The sequence below is a fragment of the Nycticebus coucang genome, chromosome 7 (genome assembly GCF_027406575.1).
Source record: "Nycticebus coucang isolate mNycCou1 chromosome 7, mNycCou1.pri, whole genome shotgun sequence".
Taxonomy (NCBI): Eukaryota; Metazoa; Chordata; class Mammalia; order Primates; family Lorisidae; genus Nycticebus; species Nycticebus coucang.
Window position 1 is genome coordinate 7,758,563 of NC_069786.1, and position 15,841 is coordinate 7,774,403.

Genomic DNA, 15,841 nt, shown 5'->3' on the forward strand with positions numbered 1-15,841 from the left:
GTCCAGGAGTTGGAGGCTGCCGTGAGCTGTAAAGGGAAGGGAAGGGAAGGGAAGGGAAGGGAAAAGAAAAGAACGTTGCCAAGGCGCTGGCGGAGTGTGGTGGGGAGCTGGTGTGTCACAGCAGCAGAGTCCAGTGTGGGGAGGTGAGCACTCTGGGGCTGGGGGTAGAGGCTGACAACCATGACTGTCCCTAACACTGCTGAACTGCACACCTAAACATGGTTAAGATGGTACATTTTTGGCGATGTGATTTTCAGCACAATATTTTAAATGCTAATAAGAAAAGACAGCAAATAATCATAACACTGCCTGTGACAGCTCGCCTCTGCATCACGGCCCAGCCCCACCATGCCAGCTCCAGGTGGGCTCTGGGCACAGCAACTTTCGGTCCAGGGATGGGGATACCATCCCATGTTGCTGCTCTCTCAGTGCTTTGCTGTCCCTTAATAATTCCTTTAACCCTGTCCTAAAAATAGACCCTTCCTTAAATGACTTTCAACTGAAAATAATAGCAATATCCCCAGAAGAGTTGTTCCACCCACGCGCCCAGCGGGAACGGGTGCCACTGTTGGAGGGGCTGCCCCTGAGGCTTGAGTGGGACAGTAGCGCTCAGCAGGATCGGGGAGGAATTTGCTTGAAAGCCAGCCACTGTCCTGACCGTGGTGGCGTGTTTAAACACTGTGGAGCATCTCTGGGTCTTTGCTGGGAACCATTTGTGACACTTTGATGACCCTCAATGCTGAGCGGGAGGTACCAGTGCTCATGACCATGTGACAAGATCACTGTACATGAAGTCCCCCGTTAACTGTGATTCTCCAAACTGGAAAGGAGAGCAGCTGGGACTTGGAAGATAAGTGATCACATAGGCTTAGAGAAGGCGTGATGAGTCAGGTTGTCCCTGTAGGGACAGCAAGGTTGGTGCCCCAAGAGAAGGGGCTTGATGTGGCCATAGGGTTTGCACAAGACCTGCAAGGGACAAAGTTCCTGGTCTGCATAAACCAGCCGTGGGTGTTACAGTCACCCCTCTTTGAACCCATAGCCAAGCCCACAGGTGGAAGAAGGCCAAGGTGTGCCCATGTCCTCTGTCCACTGCCTGCCCCTGCTGTGCCTAAGCACATCCTTTGAAACTGCTCAGTTCTAGCAACTTTCCCCAGAAACTTGAGCATCTGTATCTCCACAGAACCCCTCATGTGCCCCCACCCTGAGCAGCTCACTGGTGAGGTGAGTGCTTGTGTAATTGATTACTCAGTAGTGTAAGAGCAGCCTGAGGACCCTTGGTGGCAAGGAGCCAACCCACTGCCTCACCAGCCCTGGGGGATGCTGGACCTCAGCCTCCCAGGAGCCCTTTGGGCCCAAGGGCCCTGTACTGTGCCTCACATGCAGGTGCTATGTCCCCTCCACACAGTATCTGCAGAGCCAGCATGTCCTCCCCCAAGGAACAGAGAGGCCCACAGTTTGGAGCTACCCGCCCCCCATGGGAAGGTTCACATGAACAGGAGAGTGACCTCAAGAAATCTGGGCTCCCTCAAGGCCTCTGAGGGTGAAATGGTGTAGACATCTGCCCAGGAGACCAGCCAGGCACGAGCCCACACACTGGACAGGGCTGGGCCACAGCTCCTGGCGCAGAGGAAGGAAAACCACAGGAGCCCGGGAGGGCGCTGCTGGCTCAGTCGGCCCCGCTGCATTGTCCTTAGGGACACACAGAATGGCACCCAGCACTTTATTCCTGAGTGCACAGCTTTTACTTTTAGACAGTGTGTGTATTTTCATACTGGTGACTTAATGGTCTGGAGCAGAAAGTCTGAAACGCCACTCATGCTCCGTAACTGAGAAAGAGGCTCCATACTCTCCTTCTGTGGGGTAAATGTGGAGGGCGAGGGTCCCAGCAGGACTCTGCATGGGCTGGGGGCAGGGAGGCTGAGCACGGAAAAGGACCAACCATCCTGTTCCTGAGCACTCAGCATAGGGAACCGGCACGGTGCAGGCTTCCGTGTGGTCGGAGGACATGAGAGAGATGGACCCAGGGAGTGGAGGTCAGGGGCTCACTCAGGGGGGATGAAATCCGGTCTTTGCCTTTCTAAGGCAGGGACTCCCTGTATCCCCTTTCAGGATGCAGGCCCAGGGGGCTTCAGGCAAGCCACCGCCACACTGACTTTCCCTGGCAGCTCAGGACTTTCTCACTTTCCCTTAAAATTCCTGAGGCCAGACGTCCCCTGACTAATGAGCCAGACCCTTCCTCCCAGGCCAGAAAAGATTTACCTGGAGGGAGTTGTCCTGGCGGGCAGCAAATACAGGGCCACAGGTGTGACCCAGTGCGCAGTGAGGGCCCTGACAGGCAGTGTGGAGACAAGCCCAGGTGTGACCCAGGTGTGCAAAGAAGTCCTGACGGGCAGCGTGGAGAGGGCACAGGTGTGTCCCAGGCCTCCGTGCCCTCCCTGTGCCTACTGCTCAGCTGACTGTCGGGCCTGCATTCCCTTACCCACAAAGTTAGAGTGGCAATAGTGCCCTGAGGCCCACAGGGAGCACGTGGTAGGTGATGCCTGCCAGGAGATGGGGGCCCTGGGAGGCAGACCACCCCCCAGGGCCCCTCAGGGAGCTAGGGGCCCTCTGCACAGCTATCCGAGACCCCATCCACCCCATGCCCAGCCCCTCCCTCTGCTGCGGTGTTCTCCCTCTCTCCAGGGCCCCTGCTACCCAGAGCATGCTGAGCTTGCCCCCGTGCCCAGGGCCCTTGCACGTGCTGAGATGGTCCCCCAGGCCTACCATGGCCGCCTCCTCCCAGGCTTCCTTGTAGATTCTTCTTAGGCATTTTATCTCATTACAGGGGCATCCACAGGAGAAAACGGCAGCACAGCACACACCCCTCTGTGCTCCCTTTACTCTGTCTTGTTTTCCTTCTTCAATAATTGTACTTATCACTGTGCAAAAGTATTTAAATATATGCACACATTTATATAAACATATATTGAGGGTGGACATAAAGTTCATGTGCAATTTAGTGTGTTAAACTATTTTAAATTGCACACCAACTTTATGTCAACCCTGTGTGTGTTGTGTGTGTGTGTGTGTGTGTGTGTGTGTCTATGTATATATATTCAGTCTTGATCACTGCTATAACCCTGGTCCCTGGAAGAGGTCCTGATACATAGCAGGTCCTCTAGGTGTGACAACTAGCTAAACAGGGAATTAATTGGTGAACCCCACTCTTCACAGACTCTATCCTTGTCCTCTCTTCAGACCACTACCCCTGAGGCTCAGGCCTTGTCCCCCACTAGAACCCCAGACCTTGTTGCCCACCACACTCCCACATGTCCACTGGCTAGGGTGAGAATGTCCCTCAATTCTAGCAGTGTGACTAGACCATCCATGGGCAAGCTGCCTTCAGTGCCTCTCAGAGAGAAGGGACTGTCACCTCTGCAGAGGGAGCCACAGCCTCCCCAGGACAGCCTCCTTGAGGGCTCACAATCCTCCCTAAAACCCAGTTCCATGGACTCCAGAGTGTCACGGGCCTCAACTCCCACACACAGCAGTATCTTCCAAGGTGAGCCTGAGACCACCTCCGTCCTTCCCCCTCAGCTCCCACTCAGCCCACAGTGCAGCCCCACAGAGGGTGATCAGCACGACTGTCCCAAGGAAGACTGCTGCTGAGCTTGGTGGAGAACACATGAGCATGTGAGAGAGTGCCAAACATTAGGGGAAAGAAGGAAGACAGTGGTGAGAGCTGTGAAATTCATATGCAGCCTACTTTTATCACAGCAAGGTTTCATCACCGCAGGCAGCCTGAGAGGTGAAGCATCTCATGTGGTTTCTTCAACAGCCTGCGGGCTGTTTGCACAGTGACAACAACAAGCTCCTCCTCGACTAGGAGTGGGGACATGTGGATCTCCAGCTTGCCTGGCCTCTCCCCAGTGGAGAGCACCAAGGACAGCTTGTCTCTGCCTCGGTTTCTCTGCTTGTTTTCACTTGAGCCAGCTGAACAGAGGAATCAGAAGCTACATCCAGTCTGTGGCAGATCCACATGGAAATGAGCTCAAATTCACTCTTTGGCTACATTTTCCTCTAAGAGAGAGATCTTCAGGGATTGCAGCTAAAATGCCTTGTTTAGAAAATGTGGACAGTGACCACATTGCTCAGGCCTCCACAGCACCTTGGAATGTGCCCATAAGCATGAGTGGCCCTAGAGGTCACTACCTTCCAGGCATCTGCCCTGTGCATGAGCAAAGGCATCTAGGAAGCCCACACATGCCCGTCCCATGGCCCTCAAGAGATGGGAAACACAATGTAACTAAAACAGAGACAGAGCTGTGCACACAGAGTAAGGGATGTGTGTACATGCACACATTTGTCTGCACACACACTCACATCCACGTGTCACACACACCCTTGGGCACTTATCACCAGAGTCTCAAGGGATGCTACATCAGAAGGACTCTTTTTTTTGAGTCCTCTTTGGCAGTGGAACAAGTCACCCAACAATTCAAAGAGACTTAATGGTGCTTAGACCCAGCAGCAGCCCTTTCAATGTTGCTGTGGATACACAAAGGATTCTTTGAGGGCTGTAGGGTCCCTGGACACTGGCAAGCCCATTCTGAAGATGACCAGTGTCACTCCACTGTGGTTTCCCACCAGCCCGTTCCCCAGGATGACATTCATCCTGGGACTGATGCTTTCTCAGAAGATGCTGTCAGGACCTGGATCTAACTACAGTGACTTAACCAACAATGGATTTATTTTTCTCTATTTAAAGGAAATTTGCACATAGGCGGTTGAGGACAGCTATAGCCACCATTGATGCCCAAAGGGGCCCTATATCCTCTTATATTTTTATCTTCATCTGCTCCGTGTGTCAGCTGCACAGCACTTACAGGCAGCTGCTGCTCCAGACATCTCAGCCACTCTCCAGGCACAACAAAGGAGAAAACGTGCACACCAGAGCAATACATCCCTTGTCATCAGAAAACCAAGTTTTTTCTAGTAGTATAGTAGGGAAAACGTCACTTTATCTCATTGGCAAGAACTGGGTCACATATCCATGTACCAGATCTGGGAAGAAAAAAAGAATGGAAATGAGACAGTCAGGTAGCAATGAGGAAATTGAGAACTCGACAAAATAATTCTGAATTTCATCTATGAACAAGAGGGAGAAAAAATAAGAAACAGTAGAATAATGAGGGGAAACAGACCCTGCCAGATATTCAAACAGTTGACTTAGAAAATAAATTAGGTTAGATTCACCCTTTTGGCATGTATAAAACAAATTACAGAGGAACTATAGAATTAAAGGTAAAAGTAAAACCGTACAAGACCTGACAGATACATACATGACTATGTAACACTGGAGTGGGGAATATATTTCTTATTGTGATAATATCAAAGAAAAAATCATAAAGAATGATAGATTTAGCTGCATTGAGAGTCAAAAGGTTTGAGTAGCAAAAACAGAACACTTTAATGTTAAAAGATAGACATTACTTAAGGAAATAGTTGCTATGTATCATCAAGATATTAATATCTTTCAATGGGAAGGTTCTTTGCAAATGACTAAAAAAAGACAAGAAGCAAATGCTTAGTTTATACAGGGAGAAATTTAAATTTGCTGTAGAAAACAATGAGAAAGCTTAAACTCCCTGATAGTCAAGAGAATACAAATTAAAGCAACAATGAATTGTTATTTTTACCCCCAATGCATGCATATGTTTAATAAGTGATTTGGAAGTTGTGGGATTTTAAGTGCTTTTTATATTCTCTTATTGTCTCTGTTGTCTGAAGTTCTGAAGTATGAAATATTACTTGTTTAATATACAAATTATTCGAAATAGTGAAAAATGCACCTCATAACTACACAATGCATCAGTGTAGCGGACTCGGGCCTCCAGAGCCAGAACATGACTTCCTGACCCTCCCTGGGTATTTGCAGCACATCTGTGCTGTGCTGTGCATGGGAAGTGTTTGGCTGTGAGGTGCAGGCGCTCATAGGGGCGTTTGGGGTCCTGGTGCCCAGGTCAGATGCTCTGGCTCCTGGAGTCTGGTCCTTCCACTTGGCCCTACCACACTGAGCCAGTGTCTCTGCATCTCCGTGACCGTGATGCCTTGGAGACTCACTGCCTCTGTTCACGTGAGATACGCCGCTGTCAGGCGGCCTTCCTGGGCATGCCGTGCTGCAGACACAGGTGGGGACCCCACCGGTGAGTTCCACAGTTCTCGGTTGGATCCTTCACATCTGTGCTTCCAGTGTCTAACCCAGAGGCAGGAACAAGAGTAAATGTCTGCTTGGTGCCAAAGCCAGCACTGACTGTGGGCCATGAGCATTCAGAGGAGGAAGAGACCCCAGTGTGAGAGAAGGCTGGGGCTCCGGGAGGACATGAGGAGCTGGATTTGTCAGAAAGATGGAAAGGATGGGTGGGTGTGCCGGGGACACACTTGGGGAAGCCCAGATGCAGGAGGCACAGGCCCAAGCACAGGACTTGGAGAAAATCTGCAGAGCCCTGAAGACCTGCCCTGTGCCCGTCTGTCCATTCGGCCTGCAGAGCCCCGAGGACCTGCCCTATGCCTGTCTGTCCATTTAGCCTCAGCAGGCAGACAGGCTGGTCCAAAGCTGCCCAAGGACAGGCAAGGCTCGTCCGTCTCCCACTCTCCTGGCCTTGTTTTCTTCCAGAGCCTATTAACAGAGCATCCCCACTTGTCTACAGAGAACAGAGCTCCTTTGTTGCTTTGCAGGAGCTGGCTGTGCAGTGGTGAGGCCGGGTCAGCAGGCACAGGGGCCAATCCCGATTAACCTAATTAGCAGAAACACTTGGCAGGGAAGCTGCGGGCAAGCAATGAGTGTTTATACAAACAGACACACATTTATGATGCCTGCAGATGCCATGGGGTGCCAAGCAGGGAGGCTGCTAGAGCACATGGCAATCACTGGCAGGGCCATCGAGACATAGGCCTCTGTCACCACCAGGCAAGACAGCTGTAGGGTGCAAGACAGTTGTAGGGTGCAGGACTTCTGCCCACACTAGGGATCTGGGAACTGATCCTTCAGGCCACCTGTGTCCCGCAAGGCCCTGAAACTGGATGTCCACAAGGTCAGATGCCCATTTTGCAAAGATCATTCTGGAAGCCACGTGTACAGCAGATGAGGGCCGGAGTGTCCCAGGAGCTGGTGGTGCTGTGTAAGGAGGACCAGGCAGCCCTGGCTGTGAGACGTGGACATGGATGTGTTTTAGGAGGGAGGCAAGGGTTGGACGGGTGGGGTGCTGCAGACAGGGAGCTGTCCCTGTTCATGGCTCCGACACCTGGGGGACACCAGTGCCTGCCATCCCTGGAGGAAGCCCAGGCCTGGGGGAGGAAGAATGCCTCTGTGTTCTTCTGATGGGCTTAGCAATGCTAAGACCCCTGGGCAGATGATGAATATGTGCAAACACCCTGCTGTCTCCAAAGAAGCCAGGCCCTATGAGGCAGGTGAGGTTTCACATGTTCTGGCCAGAGCTGGATAGAGCACAACTATGATGAAACTTCTCGTGATGAGAAGGAAAAGGGATACTCTCCAGGAGCCCAGCTCTGCTGGGACACTCTCACCCAGGGCTCACCCTTGGAGAGGGGACCTGTGGCCCTGTGCACAGTGCACTCTGGCTGGCTGTCCTAAGGCCCATCTCTGTTGCAGCACCCTGACCACTTACCTGTATTTCTCATTCTCCCATGGGTCATCCCTTCAGGAATCTAGACCATTCCTTACACAAGGAGATCTGTCAGCCAGGGAGAAGGTGAGAAGCACAGAGAGCCCACGGATGTCTCAGAGCACAGTCACGGGCGTGTGTCAGGTGCGTGCAACCCCCATCCCCCTTCATTCCAAAGGGAGCCTCTCCAGTCACAGAGCACTGTGCTCCGCATCGGCTATGCTTCGGGAGAGTGGCCTTGATCTCTGCTGCCTCACATCCTTAAGGGTAAGATGACCGTGTGATGTCCAAACTGGGACACCATTAACAGCTATGCTATTAATAGCTATGCTGGGGCAGTAGGTGTAAATGGAGACAGGTTAAGTGGGACACGTGTTTTATTTGCCAAGGAGTTGCAGGGGGACAAGGACTGACCGACTGATTAAAAAGACCCTGAGCTTTTCAGTAGGAGTTAGAAGCTCACTAGGTAAGAAATGCCCCACTTCCAGGCACTGGTGACCTCAGGGGCTCGTTATTAGCACCAGGAGCTGCCTCAGGGAGCACTAACGACCACTCACCCAGAACACCACTGCCATCTCTCACCAATGCCATTTCTATTCCTTACAGGAACTCTGCAAATTAGGAAGCTTTTAAAGATGAAGCAATCGGGCCTGAGAGCAGCTCAGAGGCTTCCCTTCACCACACAGCTGGGAGGTCCAGGCTGCCTCCCTCACTCTGTGGCTGCATCCGATCACTTTATTAAGATCTGATGACACACCTTACCCTTCATTTTCAAAGCCATACCGAGCCCAGTGTCTCCCATCTAAGCTCTTCTTTCTTCTCCTTAAATCAGCAATTTCCTCTCATTGTCTCCTCTCTACCAGAGGAGCACACTGCTATATCCACGCTGGTGCAGAGGGAGCTGCTGGGTGACTGGGTGACATGTGATTGGGCTGCGCTGTGCCATGAAGACTCGGAGCAGAGCTGTAATCAAAAGTTTGCCACATCTGAGGAAAATCCTGGACTAGAATGGCCAGTGTCTGGGACCCATGACATTGTGGGTTAGAGCCAGGTGCACGAGGCAGAACCAAACATCATGGCAGGGACACCAGGCCCCATAGTCAACCTGGGCACATGGAGCCACATCCTGGGGACCAGGGAGACAGGTCGAGGCCCACGCCTCAAGCTCTGGGACTCAGGCTGAGACAAGCAGCCGGCACATGCTCAGCACTTAGAGAGTCAGCTAAGGCTGGCATGGAAGCCTCAGAGCCCAGGGAAGCCAGGCAGGACCATGGCAGTCTCCAGGGTACGAGGCCACCACAGGCCACCTCTTTCCTCTTCACATCAGTTATTCATCCTCATCAGAGTGATTTAGAACATCAGAAAATCTAAAAGTAAAGGAAGAAAGTTACAAATCCCAATGCCTGTCACTGTTACTGTTAATCTTTAATAACTGTCTCCAGTTACTTGTCTTTCATAAATTCTCAAGATTTAGTTCTTACAGAACAGTAATGCTACTTGATTTTTCACATGCTCTCCCATTCTGATGTTTTTTGTTTTCTGAAAACATTCCTAAATCGTTCTCATCTTAAAAAATAGCCAGTGGTATCACAGAATATGAAGTTGCAAAGTATTACAGCAAATGGATGTACCCTGATTTCTTTGGCTATTCACCTATTAATGGACATCACTTTGTTCTCCATTTTTGCTATTATTAAATAAACACCCCAAGACAGATGAATAGTCTTAAAACTATGTTTTCATTTCAGATTAACATCTCAGAATGGCGATGAGTGGATAGGAGCTCGGTAATACGTTAAGGCCTTAGGTACATATGGCCAATTACTTTCTATAATCTCGACCTTACTCATTTACACACATTTCAGCAGTACTATTCTTTCCCTGAGGCTCATTTCACTGATCAGAAATATTCAATGAGCATTTTCTGGGCACTTTCTATATGCCAGATCCTTGGCTATAGCTACATCCTTCCCTAAACCAGCGATTCTGGTCCCCAGAGGGGGCAAATCAGCACAGACCCTCCTAGACATGCTTTGGGGGACACAGAGTTCCAGGATCACAGCACATGGCTGAGGGACCATCAGCTCGCATGCTGGCACAGGCTGAATGGTAGGGCCAGGTAGCCTCGCTGGCCTCACCTGAAGTCAGCTCTGTGTAGAAGGAATGTATTAGAGAAAACCATATAAAATTGCCAGCAATCTACATGTTTTAGTTTCAAAAACAGAAATTTCATAAGGTATACAATTTATAAAAATGTTCTATTCGCCACACAAAATTTGGAGGGAAATGAGGACTTTGGAGTTTGAATCTTTAGAATTGAATCCTGGCTACATAGTTCATTTGTTGGACAACCTCAGTCAAGTTACTCAACCTCTCTGACTCCATAGTTTGCTATTAGAAAACTGGAGTCATTTTGTGGGTGTGACACCTGCCCGTCACAGGGCTGGGGCTCAGAGGTCCTTCACACCGTTTAGAGGTCAACTATCCCTGTTTAGAAATTCTTACTGATTCCTGAACAACAGGCCTACTGGCCATTTTGCAAAACAAGCCCTGAAATTAGACAGCTTGGCCTGGATTAAAACCTTGCTGCGACTCAGAAGAAAACATATCCCACAATGAAGGCCTCAGAAGCAAAAGCTGACCTTTTAGTGCTCTCCTCCCCTCAGTCCCATCCTCCCCAGGGCCAGCTGGTTTCTCCCACCACCAGCCATGATACCTTAGGGTATTACTCTAAATCTCTCTCTGCCTTACAGTGTAAAAACCGGCCGTAAAGAAATTTTCTGACCTTGTTTAACTGTAAGTCATAGGATGCACATTTTAGAAAGGGTCCTCCTGTACCCAGAAGGAAGGAAAGCTGCTCAGAGAGGCCAAGAAGAGTCTAGACAGGTCATGCTGGGTTCCCTTCCTATCTGTTAGCATCAGAGTATACATCATATTTCTACACAACTGTGCATACTTTGCTGAACTTAAGCATAAATGTGGACAATCTCCCCTATATGTTTGGGTCTTTATTCTGAAGACTCTCATGTACACATTAAATACATTTCTATGCCTTTTCTCCAATGAATCTGCCTTTTGTGAGTTAATTTTTTCAGTAAATAGCCATCATAAGATAAGTCCCTAAAACAGTTTTGCATCATAATTGGTACTCAGCAAGCATCCCTCTCCCTCCTTCATCTTGGTATAGTTAAGATATATTGGTACCCATGCTTTTAAAAACCCACTTAGCACACATCCTACAATGACGACATGAAAGAGAGGAAACATTTTGTGTGTTGGAAAGCGTATGTGTGTCTTGATTAATGGTGTAGGTGGCAAATAATCAGCTCAAACACTTCTCAGTCCCCCACTGTGTGTAGGCCAAGGGAACACTTCCCTTTAGCCCTCTGAAGGTTCACTGAAAATCAACTGTCAAAAAGTAAATTAATAGGATAATAGGCATAAAATTGTACACATGAGTTTTTCAAAGATACTTTTATGCCAGTGATTTTCAACTGGTGTGCCAGAGCACACTGGTGGCCGTGAGAGGATCTTAGGTGTCCTGTGAAAATTTTTATAGATCATTAAATAAATTATATTTGAAAGAAGTTCAAAGCACAGTATGTATATTCTCTTTTTTAGGCTTTTTTTCATCAACATAATTTAAGTATGTAACAGAAGTTAAACTATAGGTTCAAGTGTGCCATGAGATAAAAAAAAGTTGAAAAACAATTTTATACATACATTTTCTTGAGGTTACAGAAAAAAATTGGGCTCAGAGCGTGGCTAAAACCAGGTTATGGTAGTAAATCATTTAATAAGATGAAGAGAAGAGGGGACCTGGCCAGAGAGGTGGTCTTGTTACACAGGTGAAACTGCACAGCTGGAAGTCCTTAGAGAAAGGATGTAAGGAATTTTTGTTTCAGACCTGTAACAATGCCAGAGTTTCGGTTCAACTTTCCTAAATCTGGACAACCTGGCCACATCAATGCAGATTCTCCACATGGGCAAAAGTCTTCCACAAAACATAGCTCTGACGCATCACGGGAATGCCTGCTGACTACAGACTGAGCTAAACCTCCAACAGTCCCCTCTGCGTCCTCTGGCGCTTGGCATCCCCTCAGGGCCCAGCACTCCCCAGCCAGGTGGGACAGAGTCTATGCTCTGAGCCTGTGGTTCTACAATCAGATCCTGACCACCCTCTGACCACTGCTTGCCCTAGCTCCAGGACAGCATAACCACAAGTGTGCACTGGCCATGTCACCCCTCTGCTCAGGACCTTCAGTGACTCACCAGAGTCCAAACACGGCAGCCTGTACATTTGCAGTGCAGCCTTCAGGGACCTCCTCAACCTTTTGCCCTGTCACCCTGGGCACTTACTTGTGTGCCTCACATGGTACAGGCACATGCTGGCTCCCCTGTGTCGCCATAACCATCAGTATCTCTCCCCACTGCAACGGCCTCAGTGAGTCCCCCTCTGCCTTCAGGTCTCCAAGGCAGCACCTTCCATAGCACGTCCTCTAGCCCAGGCTCAGTGTCCAGCCCCGCACTCCCCCAGGCGCCCCTGCTGTAAGCCTGGCCACACGGTAGTTTTGATGACCACATCCTTGCTGGGCTTCCTTTAGTTAACTTGCTGCCCACTGTGTGCCTTCAGCTAATACAGTCAATTGCTGCCTTCAGCTGCTGCATCAACTAAAAAGCAAACAAATTTGAGAACTTAAGATGGTGCCGGCTTCCTTTCTGTCACCTCCCTCAGGGCCAGCGTGGTGTTCTTTGTTGCTTTGATCACTGTGCCTTGTTACTTTCTCCTAAAAGTCTCTCTAGGTAGAGAATAACTGTCATAGGCTTGTCCAGGATGCTTCCTTCTCCACAGACCTCACAAACTCTTGCTTCTGGAGCCCTGGACTTCTAATTAAGACACAGGGAAGTAACTTGTGATTTTTTGTCCTTTTTTTTTTTTTAATGAGAAAAATATCTCAGTCCATCATCCTGGGTAGAGTGCCATAGAATCATAGCTCACAGCAACCTCAAACTCTTGGGCTTACTCTTATCTCAGCCTCCTGCATAGCTGGGACTACAGACTTGTACCAGGACTCTCAGCTAGATTTTTCTATTTTTAGTATAGACAGGGTCTCACTCTTGCTCAGGCTGGTCTCTAATTCCTGAGCTCAGGCAATCCACCTGCCTCAGCCTCCCAGAATGCTAGAATTGCAGGTGTGAGCCACCGTGCCTGGCCCGTAATTTGTGTTTCTTATACTTACAGTTACTTGGAACAAAATGTATTCACAATTCCTGTGTGCACTTCATCTCAACGAACCTTTCATAAGTAATTTCCAGAATGGAATACAGGTTTATCTCCCTTTATCCTCCGCCTCTTTCTCCTACCATGTATTCTTCTTTCTCAGGCCAGTCCTGCTCTTTCTTAACCCACTACATACACATAATGCTTTCAACAGTGAACCTGAAATTCCAGAGGTCCAGCCAGGGATCAGGATGCAAATATCAACATTAAACCAAGACTTACCTTCCACACCTCACAGGACCCTGTGTTAAATAATAGACCAAGGGGCGACGCCTGTGGCTCAGAGCAGTGGGGCGCCAGCCCCATATGCTGGAGGTGGTGAGTTCAAACCCAGCCCCGGCCAAAAACTGCAAAAAAAAAAAAATAGACCAAGTTACCACAAACTCTGAGTCAGGCAACCAACCCACTGACTGTGGATCAGAAAGAGATAAAAGCCAAATCTTTCTTGAGCAGGAGTGGATGCTTAACTCCAGAAGTCTGGAAGCTTTTCCTACTTTCAAATTTAGTATTTTTATCAAATTATACAAGGAACTTCCAGAATATCAGAGAGGGGCTCCCAAAATTCACTCCTTCATCCAAGCAATGAGAACCTAGAAAAATCAACTTTTTTAGAACTATGAAAATGAACCAAAAGCTTTCAACAACTCGAGAGCTTTGATTCCGGGAAAATGGATATGTTTCAGGAAGAAGAGTGAGCTTTGCAGTTTCAAGTTTCAAGTTTCATATTCCCAGGCCCCTCTTCCCAGCTCTCCAATGTCCTGAAATCAGCAGGCTTGCAGTGTCAGTGGTTGTAAAGACCATCATCATCCTAGCAATTAAAGGGGTCAGATAGAGCTTGAGGAGCCTCAGAAAGCCCTGTCTGGAGAGCACTGTCCTCTGGAGAAGCCCCATTCATAGAACCTACTATTATCTAACTTGACGGAAGCTCTATCAGTGCAAGGAGAACTATCGCCAGAGCACTTGTTAAAGATAATCACTGGCAATTGTTTCATGTCACTGAGGTGCTGATGGCAATGAAGCGTGTAAGAGTTTGGCCAAACACTTAAAGGAAGACCTGGGGGAAGGATGTTATGGTGGCTTTGAAACACTTCAGGCATTTTCTGGGATTCCAGAAGAATGCATCCATATACAGGAAAGTGTGTACTCAGGAATGACCTAAAAGGCCCTACTCTCTCACCTGTGGCAGAACTTGAGAACCTGCACAAGGAGGAAGTGAAGAACAAGACAGTGTTTCCAATCACAGAGCCCCCAAATACATGAAAACACTGAAACAATGAAGGGAGAAATGGGCAATTCAAAAATAATAATTAGAGACTTAATACCCTACTTTTAATAATGGATAGAACAACTATCATTCAGTCCACCAACTGTCCACCAACCACACCTAACAGACATTCATGAAACATTCTACCCAACACAATTTTTTTCAGAAACACATTGCACTTTCTCCAGAAGAGACCATACATTAAAGCAGAGCAAACATCCACAAATTTAAAAGATTGAAATCATGCAAAGTGTGTACTACAGCCATGATGGAATTAAAGTAGAAATCAAAAATAAAGGGAAATTTGAGGAATTTTTAAGGATGTATAAATTAACGTACTCCTAATAATCACTGAATCAAAGAGGAAATTGCAAGAGGAATTAGAAAATAATTTAAGATAAAATATAAAATTTGGGGATAAAGATAAAGCAGTGCTCAGAGGAAAATGTACAGCTATAATGTTTTTAAAAGAAAGATCTTAAATCAATAATCTATGTTTCCATTGTAAGGAAATAGTCAAAGAAATGCAGACTGAACACCAGGGAAGCGGAAGAAAGAACATAAAATCAGAATGTAAACAAATGCGGCAGAGAACAGAAAAATAATGGAGAAAATCAAAGAACCTAAAAGTTGGTTCTTTAAAAACTTCAACATTAATAAGAAGAAGCTTTAGCTAGACTAACCACCAATAAATAAATAAATAAATAATAAATTTGATTCAAATAACTAAAAGCAAGACTTTACAAAAATTAAACAAAAAGGTTACTAGGAAATGCTATAAACAACTCTGTAGCAATAAAGTTTATAATCTAGATGATATGAACAACTTCTAAGAAATACAAAACTCCAGAATCTTACTCAAGAAAAAATAGGTAGTCATACTATAATGAGTAAGGAGATAAAATTAGTAATTCAAAAACGTAGTGCAAATCAAATCTCAGACGCACATGGCTTTACTGATGAATTCTACCAAAAGTTGAAATAAGGAATAGTACCACTACTTCACAGATGCATTCAGAATCTGGGAGCAGGAACACTTTCCATTCACAAAGCGAGTATTACTTGGGGCCCCAAAACAAAGACCTTACAAGAACATTACAGACATAAAGACATTACAGACTAGTGTCTCCTGTGACTATATATATGTAAAAATCCTCCACTAAATACTAGCAAACAAAATCCAGAAGCATATACAAAGGATCATACACCATGACTAAGTGGTATTTATCCCATGAAGGCAAGGTTGACTTAATGTACAACAATCTAATATCATGCCTAATCGGGAAACACTGGATACTTTACCCCTAAGACCTGGTCAACATTGTACTAGAAGTTCTAGTTGGGGAAATTAGACAAGAAAGGAAAAGTCACACAGATTGGAAAGAAAGAATTAAAGCTATTTGAGGATGACATAATCTTTTACTGGAAAAACTAAGGTAACCACCCACACACATCCCCCCACACACACAAATCCCAACTATTAGAACTAATTAGTGAGTGTGTCCATATGGCAAGCTACAACATCAACATGCAATAATCAGTTGCATTTCTACTCTAGAAATGAATAGTCTGAAAATAAACAATCATATTTACAATGATATCAAAAAAAAAAAAAACTCTCAAGAATGAAGT